This window comes from Nannospalax galili, unplaced genomic scaffold, assembly GCF_000622305.1.
Source record: "Nannospalax galili isolate Female #2095 unplaced genomic scaffold, S.galili_v1.0 scaffold492, whole genome shotgun sequence".
NCBI lineage: Eukaryota > Metazoa > Chordata > Mammalia > Rodentia > Spalacidae > Nannospalax > Nannospalax galili.
Window position 1 is genome coordinate 664,463 of NW_008332217.1, and position 15,467 is coordinate 679,929.

Below are 15,467 nucleotides of genomic sequence, written 5' to 3' on the forward strand. Positions count from 1 at the left end.
TTTTTCATGCTTAATCAACATTCCATTTTCTGGATGTATCACAAGTTCATTTATCCATTTACCTCCTGAAAGACATCTTGGCTGCTTCAAGTTCGGGTTGTTATTAGTAAAGCTGCTTATAAACACCTGTTTTCAGGGTTAGTTTTCTAAGAAGTCACCAAACTGTCTCCCAGCATTCACCATTTTGACCATCAGTGAATCCGATTCCCACTCAGTTTCCTCTTGGGTATTTGACATTGGCTATTCTGCTGGTCATTCATTCTCACAGGTTGTAGTAGTCTCTCTTTCTTGAAGTTGCATTTTTCTGATGTGTGATATGGAACATCTTTTGATACTTATCATTTGTTTTTATTTTTATTTTTTGAAGAAAACGGTTCATGTATCCCAGCTGCTCTTAAACTTCTGGACAATGAACTCAATCCTTCTGCTTCCACTTCCCAAGTACTGGGATTATAGACATGAGCCACTATACCGAGGGATGGAACTCAGATTTTGTGCATTTTATGCAAGTAGTCTGTCAACCCAGCCTCTGGCCTCAGTTTTTGAGTTGACAAATGAGAGTTAATAATTGAGTTTGTTTCTAGTTTTAGGAAAAACATACGGGCTTTTTTTTTTTTTTGTCTTTTTAAGAGAGGGTCTCCCTATAGCCCCAGCTGGCCTGGAACTCGCTATGTAGACCAGGCTGGCTTTTGAACTCACAGAGATCCACCTGCCTCTGCCTCCAAGTGCTGGGACTAAAGGCTTGCGGCACCATGCCTGGCTTGATTTTGTATTTTAAATATAAACAGGTTGAGGAATGTCTACATTTAGATAAATCACAATTTTGTCATACCTGATTGGAGAGTATAAAAGCATAGCAAGGTATTTGTGGAAAACTTGAGACTGTCACAGTATTTCCTTTGTTTAGGCCTCTGGAAATAGATTCTGGAGCAAAGAGTTAATGATGGTTGGTTAATGTTCCCATTTTCTTAATGTGTTGTGTGTGTGTGTATGCTCTTCTGCATAGTACATCCCTGGCCATCTTTCTGCCTCAGCCTTCTCATGCTGAAATTACCAATTCATCCAGCTTTTTTTTTTAAATGAGATAATCATATCCCTATGAAGACTTTTCTAGCTTGGAATTCCCTATGTAGACCAGGCTGGCCTGGAGCTTAGAGATCTTCTGGCCTCTGCCTTCTCAGTGCTTGGATTAAAGGGTTTCCACACCTGGCTGCTATACTTCTTTTATCATTTGGAAAGGTATACAGGTAAACAAATATACACAGATTTTTTTCTAAACTATTTCAGAGTAAGTTGCACACATGATGCCCCTTTTTTCAATTTACTTCAGTATGTATTTTCTCAAAATACGGAATTCTTTTTTTTTTTTTTTTTAGTTTTTTAGATTTTATTTTAATTTTATGTATACCTGTGTATTGCCTATATGTATGAAGTGCAGTGCACTGGTGCTGTACAGTGCCCACGGAGGACAGAAGAGGGTGTCAGATCCCCTGGAACTGGAGTTACATGTGGCTAGCTGCCATGTGGGTGCTGGGAACTGAACCTCGGTCCTCTGCAAGAGCAGCCAGTGCTCTTAACCTCTGAGCCATCTCTCCAGCCCCCAGGAGTTCTTTTATATTGTCATAGTACATTCATAAAAACCAAGAAATAGTGATAAAAATAGTCCAAAAGATCTTCGTCAAATTTTGCCACTTGTCTAGCAATGTCCTGGGGAGAAGACATCCAGTCTCCTGTATTAAACTGGTTTGTTGGCTCCTCAGTTGTTTTTAATCTGAGCCAGGTTCTGATCTCCTGTAGCCCAGGTTGGGCTGGAACTCACTGCAGGGTTGAAGGTGACTTTGAATTCCAGGCTCTGCCTGTACCTCCCAAGTGTTGGATTTGTAGATGTCCAGCACACCTGGCCCTGATCACTATGTTTTACTTTTGGAACATACGGTTCACTTATTTTATGATAGTCCCATAATTTTTTGTTCTGAGACATGGTCTTTTTTTTTTTTTTTTTTTCCCTCAGGTTGAACTCTTACCTTGGGATGTTGCCAGGGTTGGCCTTGAACTCCTGCTTCCTGCTTCCTTCCCATTTCTGGAATTATAGATACATGTCACCACCCTGGAATCATTTTTGGGTGACATTAACTTTGGCTCATGAGGCATTTGCTGCTTTTCCCATTGTGTGGTTACTTGGTGAGGAGAAGCTGTCTGTAAAGTATCGGTGGAGTTTGAGTTTGTGATTATGCAGATTCAGGGTACAGCAAGAAAAACAACAAAAAGCCAGATGTGGTGGTAGCGCTAATCTTAGCATTTGGTAAGATTAGGTAGGAGCCTGAAGGGTTGGAAAGTCAAAGTCATCCTTGCCAACTTAGTTTGAGCCAGTATGGGCTACAGGGGATCTTGTTTCCTAAGATAAGGGAGGGGATCTAAATGCAATCAAAATATATTGTATGAAATTTGCAAAAATTCAATTAAAAGTTAAAAAAAATAGGCAGCTAAAAAATGTAAAAAAGAGTAAGAAGTTTGTTTTTCTGGATGCAATTTTCTGAAGGAGCAAGAGATAAAGGAAAGAAAAACGGAAGAGATTGCTGAGTGTCACCCTCCTTCCCCTTGTCTTTTTTTTTTTTTTTCTTAAAGAGAGTCTCACTATGTAGCCCATGCTGACTTAGAACTTGTGTAGACCAGCCTAGCACGAGCTCACAGATTTACATGCCTCTACCTGAGTGCTGGGAGTAAATAGGTGCACCACCACACCCAGCTGTCCATTTGCTGTTCGCCTTCAGTTGTGTCTTATTTGGGTGGCTAAGCTCAACTTTGATTATGGTGAGGTTTTTTTTTTTTTTTAACATGAAATAAAAATGTACAAAATTATTTTTGTCACATTTGTGTATGTGTGTGTGTGTGTGTGTGTGTGAGAGAGAGAGAGAGAGAGAGAGAGAGAGAGAGAGAGAGAGAGAAAGAGAGAGGGAGGTAGAAGTCAGAGGACTACATGTGAGAGTCAGCTCTCCCTTTCCACATTTTAAGTCTGGGAATGGAACTCAGGTTGTAAGGCTTTAGTGTCCAAGCACCTTTACCTTCTGAGCCATCTCATCAGCCAAAAATGTGGTATTTAAAAAAACAGGTTTAGGGTCTGGAGAGATGGCTCAGCACTTAAAGAATGCTTGCTGCTTTTTCAGAGGACCAGTATTCAGTTCTCACACCTATATTGGGCAGCTCAGAACTGTCTGAAACCAGTTCCAGGGGATCCAGTACCTTCTTCCAGAATCATGAGTACTTGCACATACAAATAAATAATAAAACAAATCTTTTTTTTAAAAACTTAAAAAAAATTTTATTTATTTTTATGTGTATGCATGTATGCCTACATGTAGGTAAGTGCACCCGTGTGATGCATTGCCCTCGGAGGTCTGAAGAGCCTGTCGTATCCCTTGGGACTGGAGTTATGGACAATTTTAGCTGCCATGTGGGTGCTGGGATTTGAACTGGGGTCTTCTGCAAGAACAACCAGTGCTTTTAACCGCTGAGTCATCTCTCCAGCCCCAGAACTAATCTTTTAAAACTGGACTAACACCACTACCACCCAAACAAACAAAGCAAAGTGGACTAAAGTGTGGACTTTTTAGATGGAATTTTAGTCATGCTTGAGAAAGCCCTTTTTAAAAAAATATTTATTTATGTATATGCGTGTGTTGCCTGTGTTCATATGTGCACCTGTGTTGCTCAGTGCTCTCGGAGGTCAGAAGATGGCCTTGGATCCCCTGGAACTGGAGTTATAGATGGTTGTTAGCCACCATGTGGGTGCTAGAAATCGAGCCGTGGTGGATTGTGCAAGAGCAGTCAGTGCTCTTAACCTCTGAGCCATCTCTCCTGCCCCAGAAATAGAAATTATTATTATTTTTTTGAGACAGGGTCTCACTGGAATTCACTATGTAGACCATGCAGGCCTTGGACTCACAAAGATCTGACTGCCTCTGCCTCCCAAGTGCTGGGATTAAAGGCTTGCGCCACCATGCCCAGCCCAGAAATAGAAATTCTTAAAGCCAGGTGTAGTGATCCATGCCTCTAATCATAACACCTGTTTGTAATCTCAGCACTTGGGATCCAGGAAGATGGCTATGAGCTTGAACTCAGTCTGGGCTGCATAGAACCATGTCTCAAAAAAAAAAAAAAATCTTTTTTAAAACAAGTTAAGCTTACTCCAACCTCTTTTACTTTTCAAAGATTTGTTTTTATTTAAGACTATGTGTGTTTCTGTGTGTATGTATGCCATGTGTGTTCGAGTGCCCCCAAAGGCCAGAAAAAGGTGTCAGATCTGCTGGTGCTTGAGTTATAGGCCCTTGTGAGCTGTCCTATGTAGGTGCTGAGAACCGAACTCAGGTCTCTGCAAGAGCAAAGTGCTCTTAATTACAGAGCCATTTCTCTAAGCTTTGATTTTATTTTTATTTTTAAATAAAAAAATTTTTTTTGGAGACAGGTTTATCTTCTTGTAGCCCCAACTGGCCTGGAACTCACAGAGATCCACCCACTTCTGCCTCCTGAGTATTAAAGTCATGCATCACCATGCCTGGCCATCTATAAAATTCTTATTTTTTTTTCAGGGAGGGGATTTATTCTAGTTGCTGGTAACCTATATTTTGAGGCTATTTGGGGTTTTTCCTTTGAATAGTGGCATAATAACATTTGTATTATTAATGCTGGCAAGGTAAAAATTGATTTTCAGACTAAAATTTCATAAAATATTTTCTAATAAAATTTGATTTTTTTACTTGACTTAGGCCATGACTGGTTTCAGATAAAAGAAATTTGAATCTAATTCTGTTTTCTTCAAGGGCTTATGTCTTTGTAAGGACATTTTTGGTACTGGGTATATTGTGTTGGATACTAGCTCAGTTTATTTTGATATCTAGTACTGTTTATATAGTATCAAATAAAATGTTTTTGGTACATTTCATCAGGAAGGACATTTTTGATACAATTTTGACATGAGTATTATGCATATTGAATTAAATTTCTGTTTTTAAATATTAAGGGATAGAACTATTTTTCATCTTAATACTTTAGGCTCTCCGGGATCTTTCTTGCCAACTCCCTTCTCTCCATGATAGTTGGAGATGGCATCCTCTCTGTGTGTTAATAAAGACCATCACCCATTCCCTTCCCCCAGCCTTAGGCTCCAGGGTGTTTGCCTCCAGCTGCAGCAGTAGGCATCTTTCAGGAAGTGACCTTGGCTTGTATTAATCAAATTCAGAACACACAAGAAAGCTTCTTGCTAACATGCTGACTTGATATAAAATTTTATCACATCCATTTTGTTTCAAAATGAGGACATTTTATAAAAGGATATAGAGGACACACCTTTAATTTCAGCACTTGGGAGGTAGAGGCAGGTGGATCTCTTAGTTTAAGGCCAGCCTGGTCTACGTAGTGAATTCTAGGATAGCTGGGGCTACAGGGAGACCCTGTCTCAAAATGACCCCCACCCCCCCCCAAAAAAATACACACACATACACATACATACATACTCACAAGCTTCTGCAAACTATGCTAAGAAGCAACCTATTAGATCTATTTAAAAATTAGAGTTATATGCATAAATTTTTATCATGGGGATTTGGTTTTTTTTGTTCCTTTTTTCTTTGGTCTTTTTGAGACAGGGTCTCCTTGTAGCCCTAGCTGGCCTGGAACTCACTGTGTAGACCAGGCTGACCTTGAACGCTGAAGGAACTTGAGATCTGCCTGCCTCTGCCTCCTGAGTGCTGGGATTAAAGGTGCCACACCTGGCATTGGTTTGGGAGTTATTACTAGAAAATTACTTGTTTTAATTTTCAGTCAAGAAATGATGTATTAGCATTAATTATGTTTACTATCTGAATACTTGATATTAAAACTAAACTACAGACTTTCTATGATGTATACTATACTCATGTATTAAGTATGACACTTTTGTTAATTGGTTGGGCTAGAGATGGCTCAGTGATTAAGAGCACTGGCTGCTCTCCCAGAGAACCCAGGTTCAATTCCCAGCACCCTTATGGCGGCTAACAACCATATGTTACTTCCAGTTCCGGGGATTTGATGCCGCCTTCTGACCTCTGCAGGCATTGCACAACATGGGTGTACTTAAATGCAGGCAATACACTCATCCACATAAAATGAAAGTAATAAATAAAATATTAAAAAAGAGAAATAACTGGTATATGATTTTCTTGGTTTGGATAAAACTCAATATTCTGTATAGAGTCATTTTCCTAGGCAGTGGTGGTGCTTGTAGGGGTTTCAAACACAGGCTTAAATTTAAGTCAATAAAACCACTAAAATTCAGCTAGCCTGTGTATCAGTGAGAAACATATTGCTCACTATAAATTCACTGTCTCCTAATTTAGGATGTAATAAGTCATTTTGGTAGGAGAGCAGGTAGTACAGCTATTTTCCCATTTATCCTGCAATGCTTCAAAGGAACCTAGGGTTTAAATGTAATGCACTTGAGTGTGGAGTGGTGGCTCACACCTGTAATCCCAGCACTTGGGAAACTCAGGAGGATTGCTCCTGGGTTTTGGCCAGTGGGGCTGCTGAGTGAAACTCTTATCTCACCGCCCCCCCCAACCAACCAATCAACCAACCAACAACAACAACAAAAAACCCCAAACAAACATACTGGCTTTAAACTCCTGTGTTCAAGCATCCTTTGTTCAAACCTCTTGAGAAGTTGGGACTGCCTGTGTGCTGCCCACTGTTCTGGTTTTTTGAGCTTTGCTCAGTGTTAAGTGCAGAATGTTGAAAATAGTATTTAAATGGATTAGTATATTGATTTTTACATTTGTGGGAAATTTATATGAAAAATCATTAGACAGACAGTTACATCTGTTGCCAAAAGGATTTATTCTTGAGTTTGTTGGCTAGAGGAATCCTGGGCACTGAACTGTTTGGAGAGAAGGAATCCAGGGAAAAGAATGGACAAGCTAGAAGCTCTGCTGTGTGTCTCTGTGGATTCCTTGTGAACAGGACAGGCCCTGTGTTTACATCAGGTGTGGGTGTGTGACAGTTAATGAAGACATTCACTGAGTTTAGTCTTAAAGCATTTACTGGAAGCTAAATCAGTATTATCTTTTGTCATATTGCAAACTGTTCTTAGAATCACAGCCTCTTGGAGGAAAATCTGTCTTTTTAACCTACCTAAGTTAACTGTTTGTCTTGATACTAGTGTTAGTGATTGGTTTGTTTGATAGTCTAGAAAGAGAAAGGATAATTACTCAAATCATTTTTCTTCTCAAACGTGTTTTGAATATTTGTCACCTTGAACTTAAGATGTTCTCTGCCTTTTCCACCTCTCCTGTTCTTAAAGAAAAGGAGGATCTGTAGTCTGGTAGCCAATGAGTTAATGCTCATTTGTAGCCTGAGGGGTCAGCATGCAGTCTCTGTTTCCTGATTGGCTGCTAAGAGGTGAAATTGAAACCACTGTAAACTTTTGACCCCATAGCAATTCTTGTGGAAAGCCTCCCACTGGTGGAGCCTGAGCTTTGCTCACCTCCCCACCCAGCCCTCCCAGCCTCTTTTCCTGTATTTATTTTGTGTGATGTGTAGCCCTGCATGCAGTTTTTCCAAGAGAGGGGGAGCGGCCTCAGGACAAGCACCAGCAACCAGCTTGCTAGCCTGCTTCGCAGCCACCCCTTTGCTGAGTTCAGTTCAGCCAGAAATGGGAGGCCAGCTGTCAGACTGCCACTCTGAGTTCTTAGTACTTTCCTTAGTCTCAAGGTATTTGAAAGCAGAACTGCTTCCTGATAGAGTGCTTTTTATTGTTTATTTTTATTTTATTTTTTAAGTGAGTATACACAGTAATGAGTTTCAGATGGCATTTTCATATATACATGTCATTCTTTAATTTGTCAGCTTCCCCCACTGCCCTTCCCCACATCCACTGCCCACCTCTTGGGGTCAAAGTAATTTAATGCTACTATTCATTAGTGGACATAGTCCTATAAGGACTAAGCAAAATATGTGGCACGATTTCCTGGATATGTTGAACTAAAAACAATTTGCATTTTCAGTTTACTATTTAAAAAATATTTTATTTTTATTTTATGTGTATGAGTGTATTGCTTGTGTGTATGTAAGTGCACTTGTGTCATGCAATGCCTTGGAGGTCAGAAGAGGGCTTTGGATTCCCCTGGAACTGGAGTTAAGGATGATTTGTAGCCGCCATGTGGGTGCTGGGAATCGAACCCGGGTTCTCTGCCAGTGCTCTTAACTGCTGAGCCATCTCACCAGCCCTCAGTTTACTTTTATGCACTCCTACACTCCGTTTATGTATTCCATGTTCCATACAATTTTAGAGAAAGGCCAACATTTGTATGAAGTGTTTTTCTCAGGGTTGATGAGGTAACTCAGTGGGTTAAAGGCCACTTGCTGCCAAGATAGACCTGAGTTTGATCCTCAGAACCCACAGTGGAACCTATTCCTGAAAGTTGTCCTCTGACCTCAACATTCCTGCAGTGAGTGGCACATACACATAATACACAGAGAATTGAAAACCATTTTAAAGTGTTTTATTACTGCTTTTTTGGTGGGCGGTGGGTGGGAGTGGTCTGGGGGCTTGAGCTGAAGTTTCTGTGCATGCAGGAAAGCTCTCTGCCATGAACTGTATACCCAGACTTGTTTTGTTTTTGAGACAAGATTTGACAATTTAGATTGGCCCGGAACTAACTGCCTTAGCCTCTCCAATTTTGGGCTTGCAGTATAAACCACTGCACTTATGTTCTTTTGTCTTTTTTTTTTTTTTTTTTTTTTCTTTTTTTAACTTTTTGAAACAGGGTCTCCCAGTAGCCCCAGCTGGCCTGGAACTCACTATGTAGACCAGGCTGGCCTTGAACTGCACAGAGATCTGCCTGCCTCTGCCTCCTGAGTGCTGGAGTTAAAGGCCTGTGCATGCACCACCGTGCCTAGCTGTGTCCTTTGTCTTTTATTATGAAAAGCAGAGATGGCATTTTGATTATAATTCTAGGTAATACTCTTAAGAGATTATGCACTCTGATTTCATTAATTTTTTTTGACTGAAGTAAATGGTTTTTAGATTTCTCTTACATTTATGTCTGATAGTGCTTTACTGTCACTGTTTTTGTATTTCTAATACTGCGATAGGGTTGTGTCTCTCACTTTTGTCCATGGGCTGTAGCACAGGATAGCATATTGGTGCTAAAAAATGCTTCCTCTATGATAATTAGTTTTATTTCAGAAATTTTAGTGCCTGTTTATGCTTGCTTTTCCTTTTCTCCTAATTAATGGCAGGCACCCTGATTTGTTTATATTTCCATGTGCCAGTTCAGTGCTTGGTATCTAACAGATACGTAGCAAGAGTTTAATTGGATTAAATTTCTTGCACAAGGTCACTTCAAGAAGCTGGGCTTTATAAAACCCAAGTTTTTGGAAGCTAAGGCCCTTGTTTTCATTGTCTCATTTAAAATTTCAGGTTGGCTTTGTCTAGAACTGAACTTATATTTAATGATTATAGTAAATTATTAAAGTTTGATCCTTTCTAGTCTATGTAAGAGTGAGTGGTAGGGCCTTCCTGTCATTAAACATTTTGTCCCTGGGCCATGCTTTTAATCCCTGTACTAGGGAGGCAGAGACAGGTGGATCTAAGGCGTTGTTCCAGGCGAATGGGGGTATAGGAAGACTCTTGTCTCAAAAAACAAAACAAAACCCAAAACAACCAAACTTGTCTTTCTATAGTATTTAAAGCTTGTTGCTAGCTGGACAACTAAGTGGGTAAAGGTGCTTGGCACCAAGCCTGAAACTGAGTTAGGTCCCTGGGACCCACTCTCCTCTTCCTGTGCTTTGGTATACATGCATACATAAATGTAAAAAAGTTTTTTTTTTTTGGTGTTTTTGAGACAGGGTTTCTGTAGCCCCAGCTGTCCTGGAACTCACTATGTAGACCAGGCTGGCCTCGAACTCACAAAGATCCACCTGCCTCTGCCTCCCAAGTGCTGGGATTAAAGGCGTGCACCACCACGCCCGGTATGTAAAAATGTTTTTAAATAAAAAGTTCATCAGTATCTTTTTGCAAGTGTTCGTCTGGTTACCAAACATATTCTACACATAGCAAAAAAAAAAAAAAAAAGGTTTCTAATATTGGTTAGACAGTTTGGCCTTATTGTGTCTCTAACTCATTAGCTTTTAAATTACATTTATTTTTTAAAATTTCATATTATTTATATTTTATGCATGTGCAAGTTCAGGTCAGAGGACAACTTGTAGGAATTGGGTCTTTCCTTCTATGCAGGTCTTGGGAATTGAACGCAGGTCATCAAGCTTTATGCAAGTGGCTTTATCCACTGAGCCATCTCGCTGGCCTCATCTCCATTTTTTCCCCCAAGATTTATTTTACTTTGTGTGCATAAATGTTTTACCTGCATCTAGAGAGGATGTCAGATCCTCTGGAACTGGAGTTACAAACAACAGTTTGTCATGTGAATAATGGGAACAGAACCTGGTCTTCTGCAAGAGCAGCATCTGTTCAGATGTGTCTTCCCCCTTGCTGTTTTTTAGGGAGGGAGTCTTGCTATGTAGTCTAGCCTGGGCTGGTTATTCAAGATTCTCTTGATTCAGCCTCCCCAGTTCTTGCAGTTACAGATGTGAACCACCTCTGACTTTTTCTTAGTGCTTTCAAGCATCATCATTATATAGTTTGGATTTTCTGGATTTTTCTTTATCAGCTCCTGTCCCCCAGTTGGATTCTTCATTCTGTGCTTCAAGCACATCTTCCGGGCTAGCTGTTAACTGAGCTCAGTTTGAAGTTTTTTGTTGTTGTTGTTGTTCTGCTCCATTAGCACTCTAGCAATGCAGAGTTTTGTTAATGTGGGTCTCCCCAGTAACCTTTCTGTTAACTCTATTAGAAAATTTAATATTTTACCCCTTCCTTACCGTCTCAGATATTGTGTCACTCAGTTTTATGTCATTGTGGTTTGGTTTTTGTATGTGTAATTGACTGAAGTCCATATTATGAAAAGAAGTAAGAATAAACTTATTTTCAAAAAATAATGTTTTTATTATGAGTGTATTGCCTGCATATACATAAGTGCACCTGTGTTGCACAGTGCCCACGGAGGTCAAAAGAGGATGTTGGAGCCCCTGGAACTGACTGTTTCAGTTACAGACTTGTTAGCTGCCATGTGGGTGCTGGGAACTGAACCTGGGTTCTCTTCTAGAGCAACCAGTGCTCTTACCCTCTGAGCCATCTTTCCAGACCCTAGAATAAGCTTATTTTTGATAAAGGTAAAAAATCCTAGGAAATATGAGGATGTCAAAGGACAACAAAGGGTTGTGGCCTGTGCAGAATTTTGGTTGCAGTTGTTTAATTCGCCAGTAGTCTTTCTAACAGTTCTCTGCTTTCTAGGATCCTTGTCTGTAGTATATTTTAAGACTGTGCACTTCGTTCTAGGTTCCTGGTAAGCAGGCCAGTCATTGACCTGAGACCATGTCAAAATCTCTCTAGTCTAGTTATATACTTCCAGGAAGGAGGATTTGGTCAGTGGTGAGTTTTTGTCTCCAGGGTGCATACTGGTGGCATTGATACTAGTTTAAGAAAGAGTATGAGAACTTCTAGAATCAGTGAAGTTCAGGTTATTACCTTATTGATATCTTTGTGAATTCCTAAGTGGAGGATAATTTTTTTTTAATATTTATTATTTTTATTCTGTGTGTATGAGTATATTGCCTGCATATATGCCTATGTCATGCAGTGCCCATGGAGGTCAGAAGAGGGCATCAGATCCCCCTGGAACTGCAGTTACGATTGTTAGCTGCTATGTGGGTGCTGGGACCTGATAATAGGATCCTCTGCAAGAGCAGCCAGTGCTCTTAATCACTGAGCCATCTCTTCAGCCCCTCCCCCCCATTAAAACTTTTTAAAAATATTAGTTTTTAGCCGGACCTGGTGGTGCACGCCTTTAATCCTAGCACTCGGGAGGCAGAGGCAGGTGGATCTCTGTGAGTTCAAGGCCAGCCTGGTCTACATAGTGAGTTCCAGGACAGCTGGGGCTACAGGGAGACCCTGTCTCAAAAAGACCAAAAAAAAAAAAAATTTAGTTTTTGTGCCTGCAGATGCGCTTGTGGCACAGTGCATGGGTGGTAGTCAGAGGATAACTTACGGAGTCAATCCTCTCCTTCTACCTTTGTGTTCTGGGGCTGAACTCAAGTCATCAGGCCTGCCCAGCAAGTGCTTTTCTTACTCATGAGCTGCCTTGCTGACTCTTACCTTATCCATTCTTAAGAATGGTGACGAGTACATTGTGTCTGCCATGACTTGACTTCTTTTTTTTCTTTTTTTCTTTTTGAGACAGGGTCTCTCTGTAGCCCCAGGTGGCCTGGAACTTGCTATGTAGACTAGGCTGGCCTCAAACTCATAGAGATCCGTCTCCCTCTGCCTCCCAAGTGCTGGGACTAAAGGTGTGCGCCATCATATCCGACTTGACTTATTTTTTTGATAAAAAGTATTGATATATGGCAAAATAAGGTGTTTGCTTAGATTCCCAGAGGAAACGTTGTACACAGAGCTTTTGTTTTACACTGAGGGAAGGAGAATGGGAATAATTTATGAGTGTCTAACACAACTGTTTATATTAAGAAAGGACCATAACATTCAACCTCTTTTTTTGTCCTTAGGATCAAAATATTTGCTGAACAGTGGACTCAGAGACAATTAAAAATAAGCTCCTACCTGAACATATTTGGCTGGTTAGCCAGGTAATTAATTCAGTTTTCTTTGACTTATTGTAATTTTTTTATTTCAGCTGACTGAAAGTACTACTCTAATTTATGACTTCAACATGTTTTGTGTTTGATATACCTTTCTTTAAGAATAATGGTAGTTGAACAAATAGACATGGACTATTTGAGTGAATACATATGTGTATACATTTGTATATAAGTATAGAAACTTGGAGGTGGTAGGGGAAAGCAACCTCCCTGCCCATCTATGTATTTTAAGGGAATTTGGTCAAAATTAGATACATTTACAACCCATGCTTGCTATTTTCCTTTGTGAAGACTAATTTGCTCGAATGCTTGTGCAGATAATAAATAGCATTCTATCTGCTCCTTTCTTAGTCTGTAATATCACATCGAAGTAGTAAAGTGAGAATAAAGAGAGCTGCCTGACAGGGAAGTAGCTTTGCTCTGCCTAGTTAAGTTTCTTTTTGTTAGTAACGCTGTCATTTTCTTGAAATCTGGGTCTTGAATCCCACCCTTTTTTGATACACTTTGTGAACAGACTTTATCTGGTTTGCTGTTTTCCTGTCTTTTGCATTTGTTCCACTTTCCATTTCTAATTTTAGCTTCTAGGCCTAGTGCTAACATTTCTCCAAGGCCCTTTGCTGCTTCCTTATTAACCCATATCTACCTATTTTTTGCTGTAAGAGTTTCTTACCTTCTTTCCCCTGGATTATAGGAAAAAAGTACAATGGTAGGAGCATTGGTCAGTATAGAGCCACCTGCTGAGCTATGCCCCAGCCTTTAGCTCTTGCAGTTTCCCTATAAACAAAACCCCTCAATTAGTTATGTTATGTACTGCCTCTCATCTGATGTTCTCAAATACCTCACTATGGCTCTTTTCCTCCTCTTCCCCTCCTGTCTTCCTCTCTGCTATCCTCCCTTTTTTTTTTTTTTTCCTAAATAATTTGAGAGCAAGTTACATATTGTTCTTTGAGCCGTTACTTCCATTGTGTTTCTAAAGAACAAACTCATAGGCTGGAGTGCTAGAGCACTGGCTGCTCTTGCAGAGGACCCATGTTCAATTTCCAGCACCCATATGGCAGCTAACAACCATCTGTAACTCCAGTTTCAGGGGAATCTGATGCCTTCTTCTGACCTCCATAGGCACTGCGTGACACAGGTGCACTTACACACACGCAGGCAGTACACTCATACGCAAAAAAAGATAATAAAATATTAAAAAATAAAGAACAGGCTCTTTCTCCTACACAGCCATGGAATACTGAAAATGTCATAAGTGAACATTAATATGAACCTATGTTCATATTGCAGTCTTACCATTTCCTCTAATTCCTGTGTGGAATGTAGTCCAGGGTCAGATACTACACTTTTATCATTTCTTTTTCTTGAGGCAGAGCCTCACTGTGTAGCTCTGAGTGACTTGGAACTTGCCATGTAGATCAGGTTGGCCTCCAGCTCAGAGATCTGCTTGGGTCTATCTCTGGAGTGCTAGAATTAAAAGGGGTGTGCTACCACACTGGGCAGATAAAATTTTTAAATGTACACAAAACTCCGTATAAGGCGATTTTATGATTGCTTTGCCTATTTTACTACCATCATTAAATTCACTGAAAATGAATGGAGAATTTTTTGTTTTGTTAATCACCCCCCTCCCTGTTCTACCCAATATGAGAGTAAGTAGCTAAAATTTTGTTCTTAAGCCAGGCACAATAGCGCACACCTTTAATCCCAGCACTCAGGAGAGGTATAGGAAGATAGATTTCTGTGATTTGCAGGCCAGCCTGGTCTGCACAGAGAGACCTCTGTCTCAAAAAAATAATGCCTATGTTTGTTCATCAGAAAAGTATCTGATATCAGTATAAACATTAAATTCTTGTGTTTATTATTTTGATTGAATAGTAAACTTGGTTCTGAAGTTAGAATGACTTAGATTTAATTTCTAGCTCCATCACTTAGGAATTGGAAGGAGTTTTTTTTTCTCCCCTCTGCTTTGGTTTTCTCAAGTGAAATAGTTACTATTGAACTCCTGTGGCCCACTATTCTGAATTTATTTATTTTTTATTTATTTGTCTTTTTTTGGAGACAGGGTCTCAAGCTCATAACTGCAATTAAACACTTCTGTCATTATGGTGGATCTGCTGTTTGAGGCCAGTTAAGTTGTATGGTTATAAATGGAAAAGCCAAAGCTGTTTTACTTAGAGTGGTTTGACTGTTTATTTCCTTATGTATTTTTTTGAATTTATTTTTATTTTTAGTTTTTTTTGAGATGGGGTCTCCCTGTAGCCCCAGCTGGCCTGGAGCTCACTATGTAGACCAGGCTGGCCTTGAACTCACAGAGATCCACCTGCTTCTGTCTCCCGAGTGCTGGGACTAAAGGCGTATGCTACCGTGCCCGGCTTTTATTTTTGTTTTGTGTGCCAGTCTTTTGCTTGCACGTATGTAAATACACTTGTGTTGTGCAGTGTCTCTGAAGACCAGAAGAGGGCGTTGGATCCTCTGGAACTGGAGGTATGGACAGTTGTTAGTTGCCATGTGAGTGCTGGGAACTGAACCTGACTCCTCTGCAAGAGCAGCTAGTGCTCTTAACTGCTGAGCCATCTTTCTAGCCTTTCCTTATGTTCTTTTAAAAAAAAAATTAAAATTTATTCATTGAAAATATACATTTATACAGTGTATTTTGATCATATCCACCCCTCCATCCCTCCATCAACCCCTAGAGCCCCTTCCAACTTCTTTATTTTCTTATAATT

At 40.0% G+C, this 15,467-nt stretch overlaps 1 protein-coding gene across 4 annotated transcripts in view; it reads left to right on the forward strand.

Annotated features, from left to right (window-relative positions):
- The window catches only part of Ncoa3 (nuclear receptor coactivator 3), a 100,354-nt gene that overhangs the window by 40,253 nt on the left and 44,634 nt on the right, over positions 1–15,467 (forward strand). For 3 of the 4 annotated variants that reach the window (XM_008827454.3, XM_029560804.1, XM_008827455.3), the window contains exon 2: positions 12,649–12,729. The exons of the other annotated variant lie outside the window; for it this stretch is intronic. The gene's annotated coding sequence lies outside the window, so the exon portion shown is untranslated. The remainder of the gene's footprint in view (positions 1–12,648; positions 12,730–15,467) is intronic. 4 annotated transcript variants of the gene reach the window in all.